At 37.5% G+C, this 6391-nt stretch overlaps 1 protein-coding gene across 1 annotated transcript in view; it reads left to right on the top strand.

Moving 5' to 3' along the window:
- The window catches only part of LOC113432072 (vomeronasal type-2 receptor 26-like), a 492433-nt gene that overhangs the window by 411012 nt on the left and 75030 nt on the right, over positions 1 to 6391 (top strand). The gene's annotated exons all lie outside the window — the stretch shown is intronic.

The raw sequence follows: 6391 nt of genomic DNA, 5'->3' as shown, positions 1-6391 counted from the left end.
GGGCTTGCAGGAGAAGATGATTTTCAAATGCTGCGCATGCGTGTGCTGACCAAACCGGTTTGTCAAGATTCCTGCAGTTACTCCAATTAAATCATGAGCCACACTCCCAAAACTGAAAAAGATTTATTTGAAGTTAACATTCTATGTCCGGCATTAACCTGGGTGTAGCCAACTCTGAGATACGTAATTCACTGTCACCCTTGATCCTGCTTCCCCCCCCACCCCTCTGGGTGTATCGTCCAATAAAAAATGTCCATAGCCAAGAGTCATCAATCATGCTCTCCAATTAGATTTTTGCATGGCAGAAGTTTCAGTCATCTAATCAGTCTTTGAAGAAAATATGAATGGAATGTACTTTCCATTCCACTTTCCTGCTCTTTGAAACTCCCCCACTTCTTTCTGTTGCCAATTATAAAACGTGTATATAAAATGTTTTATGAATTCACACAGTTATTACATTGCTTGAATCCCACCTCTGTTCTGGACTACAAAACCCAGAATAATGTGCAGAAATGGCTGGGAAGAGTTTGATCAAAAGGATAAAGGGATCAGAAGAACCCATTCCTTTTTTCTGTATCATAAAGGGAAAAAAATGGCACTAAGGTAGTTAAAGGACAGTTGATCAAACATCAATTCAGGACTGGGATTCCAATGACCTGTAGTAATCCAGACTTCATTTACAGTGGAATCTCAAAATGGTCCCTGGGACCTGTGGTTTACTCTGCCAAGCTTTTGGACTCATGCTGGACCCATCTTCATGGAATTTCTCTCTCTAACATATTCTGGAGTAAGAGAAGTTCCCTGATGATGGGCCCCATCATGAGTTCAAATGCTTAGAAGACTAAACCGTTGGTTCCTATGACCTACCCAGATTGGATCCTGCAACATTATCCTGGGACACAAATATTTGCATCATTTATGGGGTTTCTAAAAATTGTAAAGTACTGTTTGTACAATCACATCAAGATATCCCATTGTCAACTCAAAAATATTTCTCTGGTCTTTTAGAGTTGTCAGCAGAAAGGGAGTGGGGGAAGTAGTGCATTCCTTAAATGCTTTCATAGATAATGGGTAGGCGCCTGAAGCTTCTGGTGCACAAGATGGAGAGTATGATTGATGACTCTTGGCTATGGATGTGTCCCATTGGAGAATATACATCCAGGGGGTGGGGGAAGACCAGGGTCAAGGGTGAAATGAATGATGTGTCTCAGAGTCGGTTGCACCCAGGTAGCAGCAGCATGTTCACTCCTAATAAATCTTATTTTGTTTTGTTTTACTCTGAGAGATGTGGCTAGAGACTCATGATTTGAATAGGGGTGGATGCCGGAGTCCTGACAGCCAGTTGACTCTGAGACACATAATTTATTTCACCCTTGATCCTGATCTTCCCCCGCCCCCTGGATCTATATTCTCCAATGGGACACATCCATAGCCAAGGGTCATCAATCATGATCTCCAGCAATCATCATACCATCAGGTTCAATAACAGAATCTTGTTGCAGGTTTTGCCCACTGGGACAGGGGTCCACAACCTTATTGGCTATAAGGCCTTATGACTGGATGGCCAGTGCGCTTGTCTATGCATGCACTCATACCCCACACTCACACTAGCATTGCTGCGATCATTGCGGGTCACTAACATCACCATGAGTGTTACGTGGGTGCTAGCAGCTCTGTTTGCATCACACGTGCATGCTTATGGCCCTGTTTGCATCATACACATGCTTGCAGCCCCATTTGCACATGTGCATGCACGCCTAAAGGTGCCTGCCCCTTCCCCCTCCAGGCCACCAACCCAGAAAGATTGGGGAACTCTGCAGTAGGAAATGTTACCTGATGGAAGCCGGGAGGAGGCCTTTTCTGCTGCTGTGCCCACTGTACAGAATATTGTTCTGCCTGAAAGTCAGGCTGGCTTCTTGTTCACTTTCTGGAAAGCCTTGAAGAAATGGCTTTGCCATTTAGCGTGGGAATAAGGAGTCCATAAAATGGTTAGACTCTTCTTGAATGTCTGTGCTCTCCTGGTCACTTTATTGAATGGTTTCTCCTTGTTTAAAAGTTAATGTTTCTGTTGTTTGCTGTATATTTTTATTTATTTATATTTATTTATTTATTTGATTTGCCAATTGTTTACAAGATAATAAGTATAAGTGTATACATAGTTGTGAATACATGAAATGGGTACATATAAGAAAAATAAAAGAAGAATAAGAGAAACAATAGGACAGGGATGGTAGGCACGTTGGTGCGCTTATGCACGCCCCCTACAGACCTCTTAGGAAAGGGGTGAGGTCAATAGTAGACAGTCTAAGGTTAAAGTTTTTGGGGTTTGGGGAAGAAACTACAGAGTCGGGTAGAGTATTCCAGACATTGACCACTCTATTGCTGAAGTCGTATTTCCTGCAATCAAGTTTGGTGCGGTTAACTTTGAGTTTGTATCTATTGTGTGCTCTTGTGTTGTTATGGTTGAAGCTGAAGTATTCATTGACAGGTAGGACATTGCAATGTATGATTTTATATACCATGCTTAAATCAGACCGAAGACGGCGTAATTCAAGGTTTTCTAGTTCTAGAATTTCAAGTCTGGTGGCATAAGGTATTCTACAACGAGTAGAGGAGTGAAGAACTCTTCTAGTGAAATATTTCTGGACTTTCTCAATTGTGCTAATATCAGATACGTAATGTGGGTTCCAGACTGATGAACTGTATTAGAGTATTGGTCTAGCAAATGTTTTGTATGCTCTGGTTAGTAGTGTGATATTACCAGAGAAAAAGCTACGTAGGATTAGGTTAACAACTCTTAATGCCTTTTTGGCTATGTAGTTGCAGTGGGCTCTAGCACTTAGATCATTAGAGGTGAGTATTCCAAGGTCCTTTACAGAGCTTGGGTCATCAACAAGATCTTGACTATTCAGCTTGTATTTTATTTTCTGATTTTTTTTGCCAATATGTAAGACAGAGCATTTATTTGTTGAGATTTGAAGTTGCCATTTGTTTGACCATTCTGATACATAGTCAAGATCTTTTTGTAGGGTAGCAGTATTGTCTGTGGTATTGAACAGCTTTACATCATCAGCGAAAAGAACGCATAATTGCTCTTAATATGATCACAGAGGTCATTTATGTAGAGTATGAAGAGAGTTGGTCCTAGAACACTGCCTTGGGGACACCACTATTGACAGGTACAGAATTTGATAGGACTCTCCCAATTTTGACCATTTGTTGTCTGTTTGCCAGGAATGCTTCTATCCAGTTATTCAGTTGTCCAGAGATACCATAGGATTTTATTTTTAGGAGTAGTTTGTCGTGTACCACTGAATCAAAGGCTTTACAGAAGTCTATGTAGATTGCATCTATTGCTTTGCCCTGGTCGAGTTGTGTCATCCATATGTTTTTGCAGTGTAAGAGTTGCAGATTACAGGATAGTTTTTTTCTGAAACCAAATTGTTTATTGGAGAGTAGGTTGTTTGTCTCTAAGTGGAGGATGATGGATTGGTTAATAATTGATTCCATGACTTTACAGGTGACGCAGCATAAGGAGATTGGTCTGTAATTTTCAACTAGGCTTGGGTCTCCCTTTTTGAAGATGGGGATGACTGTGGCTTGTGACCATAGGTTAGGCAAGGAGCTGGTCCTGAAAGATTTTTCAAAGATTATGCTTAGAGGTTTGGCTATTATTGTTTTGGTACTGCTAATGCTTTCTCTGTAAGCCACCCAGAGTTATAAATGACTATATAAATTGAATAAATGAAATAAAAATAAAAGTCAACCATTGCTCTAATATGAGAATATCTCAACTGAAGAGAAGTCCCCCAATTATTTTCCATGTATCATGGACCTGTGGATGTGATGAATTGAATGTGATGAATTGAACTTCACATTTTCCCCAAGTGAGAGAAGCCTGGGAGAGTTTTGTCACAAGTTAGCTCAGTGTCATAATCCTGTATGGTGTATGTAGTGATATTAGTATGAGCAACCTCTGCACAGAATGCTTCTGTCTGTCTGTCTGTCTGTCTGCTTATCTACCTACCTACCTACCTATCATCTCTCTATCATCTCCCTATAATATCCATCCATCCATCCATCCATCCATCCATCCATCCATCCATCCATCCATCCATCCATCCATCCATCCATCTATCTATCTATCTATCTATCTATCTATCTATCTATCTATCTATCTATCTATCTATCTATCTATCTACTTATTGTACCCTATGACTATTATTAAGTGTTGTACCTTCTGATTATTGACTCTTGACGAATGTATCTTTTATGTACATTGAGAGCATATGCACTGAAGACAAATTCCTTGGGTGCCCAATCACACTTGGCCTATAAAGAATTATATCTAAAACACTCTCAATTGTGCCTCTATAAAAAGTGGCCAGGACAGAAGGATGTGCTCTCCTCATCCGACTCAGGAAATGCAAACGCTGCTTTGCACGCTTCACTAAAGATAACATGTGAAGAGTTTCAGTCAGATTGTTAGTTATCTGTACCCCCAGATACTTAATACACCTCTTGAAGGTATTATTGTAGTACATTTTATATGGGCTTCCTCTTGAGGATCATTGTGATCTAAGTGAACAATGAGGCAGTATGAACAATTAGGGGTGCACCTCATTACACCCATACAAACCACAGTTGCCAATAGCCATTCCAGATTATTTGTAGGTCTCATTTTACTGGCCAGTCAACTAGATTTCACAAGATGAACATACTCTTCATCCAGCAAATTAAGAAGTGCTATCTGGCACAATGTAGGAAGTTAGCCTAGAAAGATTAACTAATTCATAATTTACCTCTAATAGTATAGGTTACTATGAGGACTCTATACATAACATGGGAAATTATTCACATCCTAGGACTTCCTGCAGTTTTATAGACTATTAGAAATACAGTTATTTGTTTTAGAAAATGATATTCTTCTTACTTATTTTCTGGGGAGATGTGAAGAAATATATTTGCAAAAATGCTCAAGGTAGCAGGTGTCCCAAGGAGGTATATCCTGAAAGGTAAAAGGTAAAATCTCTTTTGCTCTACTCTTGTTCCTAACTGCAGGCCATTTAGATCACTATTAACCATTATTTGAGCCTACTGAAATTAATAGACTTAATTCCTTGAAAATAATTCTCATTGAAGACCCTGTCTTCTAAAACACATTTCAAAATCATAATTCAATAAGGAAATTGGCCTATAATTCTTCTGATATATTTATAGTAGTTGTAGGATGTTCATAATTTGTCTCTGGCTTTGTGAGTGTTTGGGTAAGTTACATTTTTTAAAGATAAGCATCTTTTCTTTTATACAAATTGGAACAAAAGTCGTAACAAGATTTCTCTATACTTGCATAACCCAATAATATTTTTTCTCTTTTCTCAATTTTCAATATTGTTTTCTTTTGTTTCTCCTTTCTCAGCTTGTGAGCCAATCATTTTCTTGGTTTATTTGCAAATTCAAAATTCTTTTTTCTCTCAGGTTTAAAACAATAGACAATTGTTGTAAAATTTTAATCATATATATAATAATTAAGTCTGCTGGAATTGTTTGGTAAATGATCAACCTTTTAAAAACTTTCTTTCAAAATTGCCTGCAATTATATATAAAATTGTAACTATTTATTGTTATAGCAACTTATCATGTTATCTTTTTTTTCTTTGTCATTTCTCTTGGCATTTTTATGATTTCTTTTTTTCTTTGATAAAGTATAATCATCACTATTATTTTACTATTTTATTTTTCTGTTTTTTTTTTGTTATGAATTGAAAACCAAGAAAAATAAATTAACAAATCAGGCAGCTTATGCTATTTAATGAAGCAGAGGAATTCTTTCAATATATTATTGAGATAAACATTTTAGCTCCTAAATTATGCTTAACTTAGTTTTTCCTCTCAGCTTGAACAGAGAAAATGGCAATTCACCTCTCAGAATTGGATCCTCTGGGGGACCCCATTTGTTAGTTCCAAAGAGGCAGAGGTTTCTTTACAAGGAAGATTTCTAATAATAAGATTTATTAACAATATTTCCAGCCTGCAACAAACTTCTTAGAACTTAGATGGGGAAGAACAAGGCAAACCTATACATGTGAAACACAATACAAACCACAATCATTTGATTCGTTTCATTTTCCTTGTTTAATTTCATTTAGTATTACTGATCTAAACAAACAAACAAACAAATTAAAAAATTGTCCAGTTTGGGCATGAGTATGTCCTGAAACTATAAGGCAAAAAGAGATTGTTGAATTTTAAATGAATAAAGAAAAGATTAAACAAAAATAACCATAATTCTTGGGAATGAGAAACCACAACCAAAAGTATTTGTAAACCAGAGTAATATATTTTGAGGTCTAATTTGTAAACAAATCATTCTGGAAAAAAGTTGTTTAGC

This window comes from Notechis scutatus, chromosome 2 (genome assembly GCF_049901735.1).
Source record: "Notechis scutatus isolate UNSWTSFEM ecotype Mainland chromosome 2, rNotScu1.2, whole genome shotgun sequence".
NCBI lineage: Eukaryota > Metazoa > Chordata > Lepidosauria > Squamata > Elapidae > Notechis > Notechis scutatus.
The sequence above is the reverse complement of the archived record's forward strand: the minus strand, read 5'-3'. Positions and strand labels throughout refer to the sequence as shown.